The sequence below is a fragment of the Pectinophora gossypiella genome, chromosome 16 (assembly GCF_024362695.1).
Source record: "Pectinophora gossypiella chromosome 16, ilPecGoss1.1, whole genome shotgun sequence".
NCBI lineage: Eukaryota > Metazoa > Arthropoda > Insecta > Lepidoptera > Gelechiidae > Pectinophora > Pectinophora gossypiella.
Genome location: NC_065419.1, coordinates 7762456 through 7778596, shown reverse-complemented (window position 1 = coordinate 7778596; position 16141 = coordinate 7762456). Strand labels below are relative to the sequence as shown.

The 16141-nt window shown below is 35.1% G+C and overlaps 1 protein-coding gene and 1 long non-coding RNA gene across 6 annotated transcripts in view; one reads left to right on the top strand and one right to left on the bottom strand.

The window, feature by feature from the left end:
* LOC126373657 (monocarboxylate transporter 4-like) overlaps positions 1-16141 on the bottom strand; it is a 107126-nt gene that overhangs the window by 56438 nt on the left and 34547 nt on the right. The gene's annotated exons all lie outside the window — the stretch shown is intronic.
* LOC126373662 (uncharacterized) overlaps positions 12971-16141 on the top strand; it is a 23672-nt gene continuing 20501 nt past the window's right edge. Inside the window, exons 1-7 of one of the 4 annotated variants that reach the window (XR_007567351.1) lie at positions 12972-13223; positions 13311-13447; positions 13536-13670; positions 13755-13889; positions 13991-14125; positions 14215-14341; positions 14457-14669. This is a non-coding gene — a long non-coding RNA (uncharacterized LOC126373662). Of the gene's footprint in view, positions 13224-13310; positions 13448-13535; positions 13671-13754; positions 13890-13990; positions 14126-14214; positions 14342-14456; positions 14670-16141 lie in introns of those variants that run through there. The other 3 variants (XR_007567350.1, XR_007567353.1, XR_007567349.1) reach the window with 3 other exon arrangements.

Below are 16141 nucleotides of genomic sequence, written 5' to 3'. Positions count from 1 at the left end.
TAATAGTTGTTGAAACATCTCCATATATTATTAAAGTTCGGAAACAAGGTGAACTAGGAGATTATTTGATCCCTCGAATTCTTTTTAAAGCGCCTATAGAACATAACAGCCCTTACGAGATGTGTCGCCGTCAATTCCCATTGCAGGTGTGTTATGCAATGACTATTCACAAGAGCCAGGGTCAAACGATTAGTCGCGTTGGGGTCGATCTTAGATCTGATATGTTTAGTCACGGTCAACTGTATGTAGCTTTAGGTCGCGTTCGCGAAAGACGTGACATAAAAGTACTACTACCCAGGCACCGAATCGAAATGACCAACCTTTCTCGAATAACGTTATCATATCAGAACTTTTAAGTTTAACGTAACTTTATTTAGGGTGGCACTTCTTGAAAAGACTGAACAGTTCATCTCTGTTATTAAGCTTATGGGGTTTTTTTAGATCGGTTAAATCATGTGTTGAAATTATCGTTTATTGCGAATTATTTATTATTATATATATTCATTCTATCTTGTTTTTTCTTCTTTTCGTATAATTTAACGATAGAACTGACTTTAACAAGCTTGCAACTCGATTTGATGATGGTTACATTGAATTTCAAAGCTAGGTTTACCATTTTATTAGTCACAATCACTGAATTAAAATGTGTGTTAATCAATTGGCAATGTGTGCATGCCCTTCCCAGCCGTTAACGCTGTAGAGGCTCATCTTTAGGGGACGAGAGAACGGGCGTGAAGTGAACTGGCAGGATGAACACTTGGCTGCGGGTGCGACCGGTGCATGAGAGTGAAGTGGAGCTGGCTGGAAGATGGAGGCAGGTATCACTCGATTGCTTTAGCTGAGTTCCACTCAGATCAAGTAAGCTGTCATATGGATGAATGTCGCAGGTTGGAATGATCCGGAGTAGAACTGTCGGTGTTGTTCCCATCGTCGTAGGCATTTTCGGTGGATTTTGTAGGTCGATCAACAATGGTTGCGTGAGTTTTAGCTGTCAAGCTGTTATGCCGTGCTAGCCGATTCTTGCGATCTGGGATACAAGGGATGGACGTATCCTGTGGAATGATCGTGTCAGTGAAGGTTTGAATGTCGCTTAGGACTGGAAAGGAGGGAGTACGGAAACTGTAATCAGTATTCAGGATCTCGCTGTACATGGACAATGTTTAGTTTAGGTGTATTAAAGTGGTAATTGTTCGAAGTTATTTGAAAAGAATTCTGTTTCAGTGTTTAAGCGCTAAAACTGTTTGTTTTTTGTAAGCAAACTTATGATTTTATTGATGTTATTTTTTTTACTTTATAACGCTATACAAATAACATTGTTACCAAATTGAAGTGCGTATATAAACAATAAATTAATACTAAAATATTTCGATGAATGATGTTTATTGACACATTTTTCTCCTAAATGCTACTTTCACAACTTACAGCAATAAGTTATGCAGTAATTATACTTTTACGAGTATATTTAAACAAATCATCATTCAAAAGCATTTTACCCCATACCTAACTTACATTAAGTAAAATTTATCTTTGTCATTTTAGTCACCTATTTTTTTATCATTCACTAAGCAGTAAACAAAATATATTTACTAAAATAATAAAAAAAAATACGAAATTCATGGTAAGTTGGAGTAGCTATTTAATAACACAAACGCATTTTGATATTTTCATGCATTAATTCAGGAAAATAAATGTACAATGGAAAATAAGTTTTTATAACCGATTAAATTTGTGTTGTGTATACATTTTAATGTATTTAACATTTGCAAATTATATTGATGAGTAAAAAATTATAATTTACATTAAAATTGTACTAGCGTATATTAGTAACTTAAGTTAGAATTAAGTAAACAAACAAAAAAATATACGCCTTAAAATAATAAATATAAGGAAGAAAGAAAACTATCCAGATGCCTGTTTACTCATTATCAAGGAAACTTTAAGAAATAACATTACTACAAATGTCTGCTCGAAGAAAGATTCAAAAACTTAAACAAATGCCAAGCTGGAAATCGATTAATGAGTACACATAAACGCTACATAGTAAAACTCGCGTGTCCTGTAATGGAACGGACAGAATAAAGAATATGTGTTATGGTACGTCGAATCAGTACAGTATATTATACATTAGCATTCAATGGTGTACGAATCGTCATCGTCATTGTGTCAGCAAAGACGCATCATCAATTGCACAGATTTGTGGCTACAAATATATAATTGAAAAGTGTTATTTAGAACATTATATTGTGTTGTGGAATAAAATAGGTCAATAATTACCTGTATCTGGCAGTGACGAACAATTTCATTCATAAACATGGGTAAATATGACGACTGTCAGATGGGCTAAACATGAAAAAAGTCCTGAAACCAAATCCCATTGTTTCGCTATTGTGTTTAAAAATCTAAGCCGCAGGAGGATCTTAAGTACGACCATGCTTTACCTTTAATGGTGTATGTAAAAATAATTAAGCCTATAATCAACAATGAATGTTCTATACCATTCTAAGCAAATTCAAAACAAATTTGATCATGTTAATTTCTGGCCTCCCACAAGCGGGTCTCACCAGTATTGACAGAAGAATGATCACTCATCGATACAAAAACATACATAAAGTAATTAATACATGTATACAGGCGAAATAAAGTGAAATTGCTAGAAAATACCTACTACTTGGAAAAACAATAATTGGAGAATAAAGCACTACCTAACAACGTGAAACTTTGATATTCAAATTTTCAAATCAAATATGGCTGAAACAAAAAAAATTGAAAGGTAAAAGAAAACACCTTTAGTTAAAAAAATAGAAAGCGAGTCATATTTTATATATTCTGGTAAAATTGTTTAGTTTTAAATGTTACCAAATATACCAAATGTTATTAGAAATGAAAGTAACTGCTTATAGTTTAATTCATATGTGTACAGTCATAACCAACATACTACCTACGTTTTATTTTTTAAGTCTACATTCGTTATTTATTTACTTATAATGACGCAAATAACAAACAACTATGCTTGTTATTAATTTGCATACACCTACAGTAAATCCAACTTACCATGAATATACAATGATAATATAATATACATAGTAAGTGCAGAATAAAAACTTAGGGATTACATGGTTTTATGTTTTCCAGTGGATCTGGTTAGAGCTATGTCACGCTAAATAGTATTCTTTGCATTTCTTCTTACAATACTTTTCAATGGAACACTGTTTCGCATGAGACGGTTCCTCAAAAAACATAAAATCTTGTACGAACTAAACAAAAACTTAGGGTTTTACATGGTTTCATGTTTTCCAGTGGATCTGGTTAGAGCCATGTCACACTAAATGGTGTTTTCTGTATTTCTTCTTGCAATACTTTACAATAGAACACTGTTTCGCATGAGACGGTTCCTCAAAAAACATAATATCGTGTATGAGCTAAACAAAAATTTAGGTTTTATATGGTATTACGTTTTCCAGTGGATCTGGTTAGAGCTATGTCACGCTAAATTGTGTTCTTTGCATTTCTTCTTACAATACTTTTCAATAGAACACTGTTTCGCATGAGACGGTTCCTCAAAAAACATAATATCGTGTATGAGCTAAACTAAAACTTAGGTTTTATATGGTTTTATGTTTTCCAGTGGATCTGGTTAAAGCCATGTCACGCTAAATGGTGTTTTCTGTATTTCTTCTTGCAATACTTTTCAATAGAACACTGTTTCGCATGAGACGGTTCCTCAAAAAACATAATATCGTGTATGAGCTAAACAAAAACTTAGGGTTTTACATGGTTTTATGTTTTCCAGTGGATCTGGTTAGAGCTATGTCACGCTAAATGGTGTTTTTTGCATTTTCTTCTTACAATACTTTTCAATAGAACGCTGTTTCGCATGAGACGGTTCCTCAAAAAACATAATATCGTGTATGAGCTAAACAATAACTTAGGGTTTTACATGGTTTTATATTTTCCAGTGGATCTGGTTAGAGCTATGTCACGCTAAATGGTGTTCTTTGCATTTCTTCTTACAATACTTTTCAATAGAACACTGTTTCGCATGAGACGGTTCCTCAAAAAACATAATATCGTGTATGTGCTAAACAAAAACTTAGGGTTTTACATGGTTTTATGTTTTCCAGTGGATCTGGTTAGAGCTATGTCACGCTAAATGGTGTTCTTTGCATTTATTCTTACAATACTTTTCAATAGAACACTGTTTCGCATGAGACGGTTCCTCAAAAACATAATATCGTGTATGAGCTAAACAAAAACTTAGGGTTTTACATGGTTTTATGTTTTCCAGTGGATCTGGTTAGAGCTATGTCACGCTAAATGGTGTTTTTTGCATTTTCTTCTTACAATACTTTTCAATAGAACACTGTTTCGCATGAGACGGTTCCTCAAAAAACATAAAATCTTGTACGAGCTAAACAAAAACTTAGGGTTTTACATGGTTTCATGTTTTCCAGTGGATCTGGTTAGAGCCATGTCACGCTAAATGGTGTTTTCTGTATTTCTTCTTGCAATACTTTTCAATAGAACACTGTTTCGCATGAGACGGTTCCTCAAAAAACATAATATCGTGTATGAGCTAAACAAAAATTTAGGTTTTATATGGTATTACGTTTTCCAGTGGATCTGGTTAGAGCTATGTCACGCTAAATTGTGTTCTTTGCATTTATTCTTACAATACTTTTTAATAGAACAATGTTTCGCATGAGACGGTTCCTCAAAAAACATAATATCGTGTATGAGCTAAACTAAAATTTAGGTTTTATATGGTATTACGTTTTCCAGTGGATCTGGTTAGAGCTATGTCACGCTAAATTGTGTTCTTTGCATTTATTCTTACAATACTTTTTAATAGAACAATGTTTCGCATGAGACGGTTCCTCAAAAAACATAATATCGTGTATGAGCTAAACTAAAACTTAGGTTTTATATGGTTTTATGTTTTCCAGTGGATCTGGTTAGAGCCATGTCACGCTAAATGGTGTTTTCTGTATTTCTTCTTGCAATACTTTTCAATAGAACACTGTTTCGCATGAGACGGTTCCTCAAAAAACATAATATCGTGTATGAGCTAAACAAAAACTTAGGGTTTTACATGGTTTTATGTTTTCCAGTGTGTAACGCCTGCCGCGTTTTACTACTGAGTGTAATTGCTCTTGTTTTTCTGTTAGGAACTATCAAAAAGTTATCATTGAAAACACTTAAAAACTACTGCTTAAAACTAAAATATTATTACATAAATAAACTTATACTAATTAATTTAACAAAACATAGCTATTTACAAAATAATTCCGTTAATATTGTACGACTTTAATAATTATCACATTGCGTAGGTAGCCGTACCTACATTCCACAGCCGAGCCGCTACTCTTCCGATCGGATGTTCGACACAATCCTTCTGCCTTTGTAGCGAGAACACCTCGATTACTCGTATATTTTTTTAATAGGTACTTTTTTTTTACTAATTTTGTCTACGACATAATAATTTATAGTATTGTGTTATCCCCATTAATTGGGTAAGTGTAGCAATTACTATTTTTATTAGTTTAAATATCAACGTAGACTAGTACATGCTTTCTTTGTTCATTGCATGACTGTCATTTTTCATAATCATCGGGTAAATGTATTTTCACGCTTTAGTGCTTATTTTATATCATAATTAGCAATCTTTTATGTTCAAAACAACATTTAAATTGTCAATTTTTCTAAATTAATTCTACTTAACCAACGTAAAGTTATCTTTGTACCTAAGTACTTTCCTTGTTTAAATAATTCTTAAATGGAACAATAATAATGTACAAAATACGTTTAATATCGTTACTATTAAAATTATTCAGCTTAAAATATTCAATTTTACTATTTTGTTAGATAGCTTTTTAAAAAACAACTACCTACCATAAATTTATCTTGTTCTTTGTTCTTTTTCTAAATTTATTTTGCTAAATTCACTTTTATTGTGTGTAATTTGCTGACAGCCACATCTTAGATTGCTAAGCTTGCTTGCTATCCACTTCCCATCTTCAATCAAGCTAAGGAATCGGCATGTGGCAGTCAGACTGGGAATTCGGACAATTCTTGAAATGACTAATTCCGGGTTCCAGGGTTCACCCTTCGAGTTCTACAACCGCAGGACCCACTACCGGTCCTGTACTTACCTCTACCGCTTCACCTTTCGGGTTCTACAACCCGCTGGATCCACTTTCGGTCCTGTACTTACCCCACCGTTTCTGCTGCCCTGCTGCGCGCGCCGGTGTACCCCGTGTCGTCGTGGGAAGAGTTACAGGGAAGTGGTAGTTTTCCTACTGCACCAAGGGTGCTCAGCCAGTATCAAATTACCTGCGACCCAGAGATCCGATCTATGTACTTGCTAGGGATTTAATGTCAATAAACTTGGTTTTATTTCTATATACCGTTTTATTTACCCTAGTAAGTACAACCTATTTGATTCGCGTGATAAGAACGTGACAATGGCGCCCAACTAAGGAAATACTGAGCTGAGTATCCTTTTTGCTGGTTTTGGCATTTTTGGTCATCTTTGGTGTTGGTCTGATTATTTTGTCTAGCTTTAAGTGAATTGTAACTGCAACTTTTGTGTGCTGTGGTTGCTTTGTGGGAATACCTTACTATTTCTCTTTCAAGGTGATTGCATACAATTAAAAACTCAAAATCGAACCTACCACATCGCACAGAAGGAAAACTTTGATTTTGCACTGCCAACCTCTGTCTACCCCTGTGTTTTAATTGTTGTGTACTTTTGATAGTAGCATTTGTTTTCTTGTTATTTTCCTTCTGCCGTTTGTTGTGTTTTAGTTATTAAGACTTCAGGTACTTGCAACACTTACTCAAAAAATAACTATTCAACTAAACTAATTACAATTTAAACATAAAGTAATAGAGATGTCTCGTCCAATTAAATATTTATCACTTCAGAAAGATGAACTCCTTTATGAAGAGGTACATGGCATGTCAAGGATATTAAACTTACAAACTATTCTAAATGATTATATCTAAACTTAATAAACAAAAAAATACCTAACTAAAATAAAACTTTCCATATTTACAAAACTTCCTTGCTGGGATGGAAGTGAGAGAAAAACATAGAATCCCCCAGCTGCTTACTAATTCTCGAGCAGACTGTAAGAGTCAGTCAAGAGATTGATGTGTAATACCATCAAACGCCTTAGGCCTGCCAAAAACTTAAATCTTGAGCATGGCATGCGTCTTCTAATATCTTCTAATATTCTCTAAAAATACCTTACATACTACCTTAAAAAAAAAAAAAAACTAAAACTACACTTACTAAAACTATACTAAAAAATCCAAAACTAGCCTAAAACAATGTCTTACTTACTAAAACTACCTACCGTCTTAAATATATTTACTTATATATAGTATTTCTAATTTTTTTTTTACAAAAAAAAAAATATTGAATCTCCAGGCCCTACCCCTAGGACATTCTATTTATTTTATCTTCGGCCCTACCCCGAAGATAAGAAAATTATACTATAAAAAGAAAAAAAAAAAAAACGGTTACCTTAAATCTCCTATTGATTACGTGTGAGTACTAAGCTGCGGTTAAAAGTCTAGTACTCTTTTTGGAAAGGACGCAGTCACTTAAAACGAAATAAGATAACTGTTTGTGTGTGAAAGGGATGAAAGAAAGTAGGGGGGTGAATGGAAGGGTTGAAATGAATGTGTACCACGTAATTTTTAGAATGGTCAATAGTAAGAAGGACAGACTAGCTTACATTTTAGTCAGCGGATTTTCTTAGCGAAAATCCTACCCAAAAAAGGGGGGTATGTAACGCCTGCCGCGTTTTACTACTGAGTGTAATTGCTCTTGTTTTTCTGTTAGGAACTATCAAAAAGTTATCATTGAAAACACTTAAAAACTACTGCTTAAAACTAAAATATTATTACATAAATAAACTTATACTAATTAATTTAACAAAACATAGCTATTTACAAAATAATTCCGTTAATATTGTACGACTTTAATAATTATCACATTGCGTAGGTAGCCGTACCTACATTCCACAGCCGAGCCGCTACTCTTCCGATCGGATGTTCGACACAATCCTTCTGCCTTTGTAGCGAGAACACCTCGATTACTCGTATATTTTTTAAATAGGTACTTTTTTTTTACTAATTTTGTCTACGACATAATAATTTATAGTATTGTGTTATCCCCATTAATTGGGTAAGTGTAGCAATTACTATTTTTATTAGTTTAAATATCAACGTAGACTAGTACATGCTTTCTTTGTTCATTGCATGACTGTCATTTTTCATAATCATCGGGTAAATGTATTTTCACGCTTTAGTGCTTATTTTATATCATAATTAGCAATCTTTTATGTTCAAAACAACATTTAAATTGTCAATTTTTCTAAATTAATTCTACTTAACCAACGTAAAGTTATCTTTGTACCTAAGTACTTTCCTTGTTTAAATAATTCTTAAATGGAACAATAATAATGTACAAAATACGTTTAATATCGTTACTATTAAAATTATTCAGCTTAAAATATTCAATTTTACTATTTTGTTAGATAGCTTTTTAAAAAACAACTACCTACCATAAATTTATCTTGTTCTTTGTTCTTTTTCTAAATTTATTTTGCTAAATTCACTTTTATTGTGTGTAATTTGCTGACAGCCACATCTTAGATTGCTAAGCTTGCTTGCTATCCACTTCCCATCTTCAATCAAGCTAAGGAATCGGCATGTGGCAGTCAGACTGGGAATTCGGACAATTCTTGAAATGACTAATTCCGGGTTCCAGGGTTCACCCTTCGAGTTCTACAACCGCAGGACCCACTACCGGTCCTGTACTTACCTCTACCGCTTCACCTTTCGGGTTCTACAACCCGCTGGATCCACTTTCGGTCCTGTACTTACCCCACCGTTTCTGCTGCCCTGCTGCGCGCGCCGGTGTACCCCGTGTCGTCGTGGGAAGAGTTACAGGGAAGTGGTAGTTTTCCTACTGCACCAAGGGTGCTCAGCCAGTATCAAATTACCTGCGACCCAGAGATCCGATCTATGTACTTGCTAGGGATTTAATGTCAATAAACTTGGTTTTATTTCTATATACCGTTTTATTTACCCTAGTAAGTACAACCTATTTGATTCGCGTGATAAGAACGTGACAAGTGGATCTGGTTAGAGCTATGTCACGCTAAATGGTGTTTTTTGCATTTTCTTCTTACAATACTTTTCAATAGAACACTGTTTCGCATGAGACGGTTCCTCAAAAAACATAATATCGTGTATGAGCTAAACAAAAACTTAGGGTTTTACATGGTTTTATGTTTTCCAGTGGATCTGGTTAGAGCTATGTCACGCTAAATGGTGTTCTTTGCATTTCTTCTTACAATACTTTTCAATAGAACACTGTTTCGCATGAGACGGTTCCTCAAAAAACATAATATCGTGTATGAGCTAAACTAAAACTTAGGTTTTACATGGTTTTATGTTTTCCAGTGGATCTGGTTAGAGCTATGTCACGCTAAATGGTGTTTTTTGCATTTTCTTCTTACAATACTTTTCAATAGAACACTGTTTCGCATGAGACGGTTCCTCAAAAAACATAATATCGTGTATGAGCTAAACAAAAATTTAGGGTTTTACATGGTTTTATGTTTTCCAGTGGATCTGGTTAGAGCTATGTCACGCTAAATGGTGTTTTTTGTATTTCTTTTTACTATTCTTTCCAATAGAACACTGTTTCGCATGAGACGGTTCCTCAAAAAACATAATATCGTGTATGAGCTAAACAAAAATTTAGGGTTTTACATGGTTTTATGTTTTCCAGTGGATCTGGTTAGAGCTATGTCACGCTAAATGGTGTTCTTTGCATTTCTTCTTACAATACTTTTCAATAGAACACTGTTTCGCATGAGACGGTTCCTCAAAAAACATAATATCGTGTATGAGCTAAACTAAAACTTAGGTTTTACATGGTTTTATGTTTTCCAGTGGATCTGGTTAGAGCTATGTCACGCTAAATGGTGTTTTTTGCATTTTCTTCTTACAATACTTTTCAATAGAACACTGTTTCGCATGAGACGGTTCCTCAAAAAACATAATATCGTGTATGAGCTAAACAAAAATTTAGGGTTTTACATGGTTTTATGTTTTCCAGTGGATCTGGTTAGAGCTATGTCACGCTAAATGGTGTTTTTTGTATTTCTTTTTACTATTCTTTCCAATAGAACACTGTTTCGCATGAGACGGTTCCTCAAAAAACATAATATCGTGTATGAGCTAAACAAAAATTTAGGGTTTTACATGGTTTTATGTTTTCCAGTGGATCTGGTTAGAGCTATGTCACGCTAAATGGTGTTTTTTGTATTTCTTTTTACTATTCTTTCCAATAGAACACTGTTTCGCATGAGACGGTTCCTCAAAAAACATAATATCGTGTATGAGCTAAACAACAATTTAGGGTTTTACATGGTTTTATGTTTTCCAGTGGATCTGGTTAGAGCTATGTCACGCTAAATGGTGTTTTTTGTATTTCTTTTTACTATTCTTTCCAATAGAACACTGTTTCGCATGAGACGGTTCCTCAAAAAACATAATATCGTGTATGAGCTAAACAAAAATTTAGGGTTTTACATGGTTTTATGTTTTCCAGTGGATCTGGTTAGAGCTATGTCACGCTAAATGGTGTTTTTTACATTTCTTCTTACAATACTTTTCAATGGAACACTGTTTCGCATGAGACGGTTCCTCAAAAAACATAATATCGTGTATGAGCTAAACAAAAACTTAGGGTTTTACATGGTTTTATGTTTTCCAGTGGATCTGGTTAGAGCTATGTCACGCTAAATGGTGTTTTTTGTATTTCTTTTTACTATTCTTTCCAATAGAACACTGTTTCGCATGAGACGGTTCCTCAAAAAACATAATATCGTGTATGAGCTAAACAAAAATTTAGGGCTTTACATGGTTTTATGTTTTCCAGTGGATCTGGTTAGAGCTATGTCACGCTAAATGGTGTTTTGTGTATTTCTTTTTACTATTCTTTCCAATAGAACACTGTTTCGCATAAGACGGTTCCTCAAAAAACATAATATCGTGTATGAGCTAAACAAAAATTTAGGGTTTTACATGGTTTTATGTTTTCCAGTGGATCTGGTTAGAGCTATGTCATGCTAAATAGTGTTTTTTGCATTTCTTCTTACAATACTTTTCAATAGAACACTGTTTCGCATGAGACGGTTCCTCAAAAAACAATATCGTGTATGAGCTAAACTAAAACTTAGGTTTTACATGGTTTTATGTTTTCCAGTGGATCTGGTTAGAGCTATGTCACGCTAAATTGTGTTCTTTGCATTTCTTACTATTCTTTCCAATAGAACACTGTTTCGCATGAGACGGTTCCTCAAAAAACATAATATCGTGTATGAGCTGAACATAATTTAGGGTTTTACATGGTTTTATGTTTTCCAGTGGATCTGGTTAGAGCTATGTCACGCTAAATGGTGTTTTTTGTATTTCTTTTTACTATTCTTTCCAATAGAACACTGTTTCGCATGAGACGGTTCCTCAAAAAACATAATATCGTGTATGAGCTAAACTAAAACTTAGAGTTTTACATGGTTTTATGTTTTCCAGTGGATCTGGTTAGAGCTATGTCACGCTAAATTGTGTTCTTTGCATTTCTTCTTACTATTCTTTCCAATAGAACACTGTTTCGCATGACACGGTTCCTCAAAAAACATAATATCGTGTATGAGCTAAACTAAAACTTAGGTTTTATATTGTTTTATGTTTTCCAGTGGATCTTTTTAGAGCCATGTCACGCTAAATAGCATTCTTGTCATTTCTTCTTTCCATTCTTTATATTATATTAAATAATATTTCATACGGTATTATTTCGTTCTTTAATTTAATGTGTTTTTAGTGCTTCTGAATGTGATTTTGTTTTAAATACTTAGCTTATTAGCATTCATCAGTATCCAAGATTCATCATACCACTGCTAATCAATAAACAAACAACGGTCTTAGCGTTTAAATACCGAAAAAACACCTGCCTGTTCATTTATTACTTGTTTCATTAAACAGGAATTTGCATATCGATCGTTTTCAATTAACTTCGAACAGTTACAACTACACGTAAACTGAGCATGTAGTCTATTTACAGCAAGATCGTGACCGCTGACTGCAGCTCTCCTTCTCCCTCCATTTCACTCCCAACCGACATTTTCACCTTTGCTGATATGATTACTCCACAGGATACCTCCATCCCCTGCATACCTGGTCGCTAGATTCGGCTGGCACGTCATATCGGTTTGACAGCCAACTCACGTAACTATTGTTGATCGACCCACAGTCCACTGAAGTGCCTACGATGAAGGGAACAACATGGACAGTTCTACTCCGAATTACTCCAACCCATGCGATGTTCATCCATGCGACAACCCACCTGATCTGAGTGGAACTTAACTGAAGCAAGAGAGTGATGCCTAATTCCATCTGCCAACTAGCTCCACTTCTCTCCCGTGCACCAGTCGCACCCACACCGACGTGTTCATCTTGCCAGTTTTCCTCACACCCGTCCACTTGTCTCTTGAAGATTGGCGTCCACAACACCAACGGTTGGTTAATGCAAGCATTGTTACAATTGATAAAAACACATATTTTCATTTAGTGAATGTGATAACCTGTACTAATAATTTGGTCAACTTAGCGATGATAACTCAATGTAAGTATTAACAAACTCGGTACGTGTTTGTTATTGTCAATAATATCTTTAAATTATACAACTCGCTTATGTTTGACAATTACTGAGTAATTGCTTTGCTTATTGCATGCTAATTGCTGAAAATTGCTTTTTATTTTAAATTCCTTAGCTAAAAATTGCTTTTTCTTTCACATTTCTCTGCTTATTGAATGACTATTGCTAACTCATTAGATAGAACCTACTTCTCATATAAGTAGGTGGATGCGGCCTCGATTAGGGGGGAACCACATGAAAAAAAGCGAGCTACTGGGTGTACCTCCTGGGTAGTTTGGAAATCACCTAATATATATATGTATATATTTATAAATAAAAGTTAATATATATAAATTAACATTATTTTTTTTTAACAGGAAATGCACAATGCTAAAAACTGCGTAGGAGATTTTAATACAATAGTACTACCAAGCCTGATGTTGGCCGCTATTTCAATGAATGCAGCAGTGTGACAGCTAGCAATCAAAAGTAACAAGATATCGAGGTACGTTAAATGACGATCACGACCACTTTGGCAAAAACGTATCGCTATAGACTAAGGAAAAAAAATATATATATATTTTATTTACAGGAAATGCAGATGGCAATAAACTGTGTAGGAGTTCATGATTGCAATAGAATAAAATCGACCAAGCCTGAAGTCAGCAGCCCCCCTTCAATGAATGCAGCAGTGTGACAGCCAGCAATCAAAAGTTACAAGATATCGAGGTACGTTTCATGACGACCACGACTATTTTGGCAAAAACGTATCGCTATAGACTAAGGAAAAAAATAATAATATATATTTTATTTACAGGAAATGCAGATGGCAATAAACTGTGTAGGAGTTCATGATTGCAATAGAATAAAATCGACCAAGCCTGAAGTCAGCAGCCCCTTCAATGAATGCAGCAGTGTGACAGCCAACAATCAAAAGTTACAAAATATCGAGGTACGTTTCATGACGACCACGACTATTTTGGCAAAAACGTATCGCTATCGACTAAGGAAAATAAATTATATATTTTATTTACAGGAAATGCAGAAGGCAAAAAACTGCGTAGGAGATCATTAATACAAAAGTATTATATAAACCAAACCTGATGTTGCCAGCTCCTTCAATGAATGCAGCAGTGTGACAGCCAACAATCAAAAGTAACAAGATATCGAGGTACGTTACATGACGACCACAACTATTTTTGCAAAAACGTATTGCTATCGACTAAGGAAAATAAATTACATATAATATTTAATTATATGTTTTATTTACAGGAAATGCAGAAGGCAAAAAACTGCGTAGGAGATCATTAATACAATAGTATTATATAAACCAAGCCTGATGTTGGCCGCTCATTCAAAGAATGCAGCAGTGTGACAGCCAGCAATCAAAAGTAACAAGATGTCGAGGTACGTTACATGACGATCACGACTACTTTGGCATAAACGTATCGCTATAGACTAAGGATAAAAATGTAATATTTATATTTTATTCACAGGAAATGCAGAGTGTAATAAACTGTGTAGGAGATTATGATTGCAATAGAATAAAATCGACCAAGCCTGAAGTCCTTCAATGCACGCAGCAGTGTGACAGCCAGCAATCAAAAGTTACAAAATATCGAAGTACGTTACATGACGACCACGACCACTTTGGCAAAAACGTATCGCTATCGACTAAGAAAAGGATATTATACCTATACGTTATTATAAATAAATTAATATTATTTTATTTTAACAGGAAATACAGAAGGCAAAGAAGCAGATGTCATCAAAGAAGATCTTTGTTCCTGCAATGTTTCCGCAGACGATACATCCAACAGAGCGAAGTGGAAGGAAAAGACTCGGAATAAAGACCCCACCACCATATGGGAACAATGCAAGGGAGAGAGAGAGAGAATATAATGTTATATTTTTATTTTTTGATAACATAAAATAAACCAACAATATCCTACACATTTTTTTTATTTCTTTTTGTGTCTGTCTTAATAGTTATTACAAATCTGTGATGCGAAACAAACTATACGAAAACGTCAATCCACGTACAACGCCCGCGAAGCTGCTTTAGCAGCGAGCGCACTTAGCACCATCTAGTTATATTATATATAGCTGGAGACCCACTGACTGACTGACTCACTCACTCACTCACTCACTGACATAATTGTTCTCCCAGAAGGAGCGTCGGGGGGTAAAAATAATGTATGAGAAAAGTGATCAAAACCTCCTGGTGAGTATGGGAAAACTTCCAGATCTTGGAAAACTGCTCCGCATCAGGGAGACACCCTACGGCCTGGCGAAACTATCGCACCTGGAACGATTCTTTTTTCACAAAACCTATTTAAATCTTGGTCAAATTTTATCGTGGGTGAAAAAAAATCAAAATGGCGGAAAAACAAGATGGCCGCCATACAAATTTTTGTTTTTCCAGAAAATGTCTCAGAGGTAAAAATGATGTATTGGGGTGTGATCGGAACGTCATCTTGGAAAACTGCTCCGCATCAGGGAGACACCCTACGGCCTGGCAAAACTATAGCACCTAGAACTTTTTTGATTTCACGAGACCTATTCAAGTCTTGGTCAAATTCTATCGCGGTAAAAAAATGGCGGGAAAACAAGACACGCGAGCAGCTTGCTGCGAGCGAACCACGCGACATCTAGTTATATTATATATAGCTGGAGACCCACTGACTGACTGACTCACTCACTCACTCACTCACTGACATAATTGTTCTCCCAGAAGGAGCGTCGGGGGGTAAAAATAATGTATGAGAAAAGTGATCAAAACCTCCTGGTGAGTATGGGAAAACTTCCAGATCTTGGAAAACTGCTCCGCATCAGGGAGACACCCTACGGCCTGGCGAAACTATCGCACCTGGAACGATTCTTTTTTCACAAAACCTATTTAAATCTTGGTCAAATTTTATCGTGGGTGAAAAAAAATCAAAATGGCGGAAAAACAAGATGGCCGCCATACAAAAAATTGTTTTTCCAGAAAATGTCTCGGGGGCAAAAACAATGTATGGGGACGTAATCGGAAGGTCATGTTGAGTATGTAAATGCTTCTTGATCTTCAGAAACTGCTCCGCATCAGGGAGACACCCTACGGCCTGGCCAAACTATCGCACCTAGAACATTATTTTTTCCACCAATCCTATTAAAATCTTGGTCAAATTTAATTGCCGTTGAAAAAAAATCAAAATGGCGGAAATTCAAGATGGCCGCCATACAAATTTTTCGTTTTTCCTGAAAATGCCTCGGGGGTAAAAATGATGTATAGGAATGTGATCGGATCGTCATGTTGAGTATTTCAATACTGCTCGATCTTGAAAAACTGCTCCGCATCAGGGAGACACCCTACGGCCTGGCAAAACTATCGCACCTGGAACATTTTTGTTTTCACGAAACCTATTTAAATCTTGGTCAAAT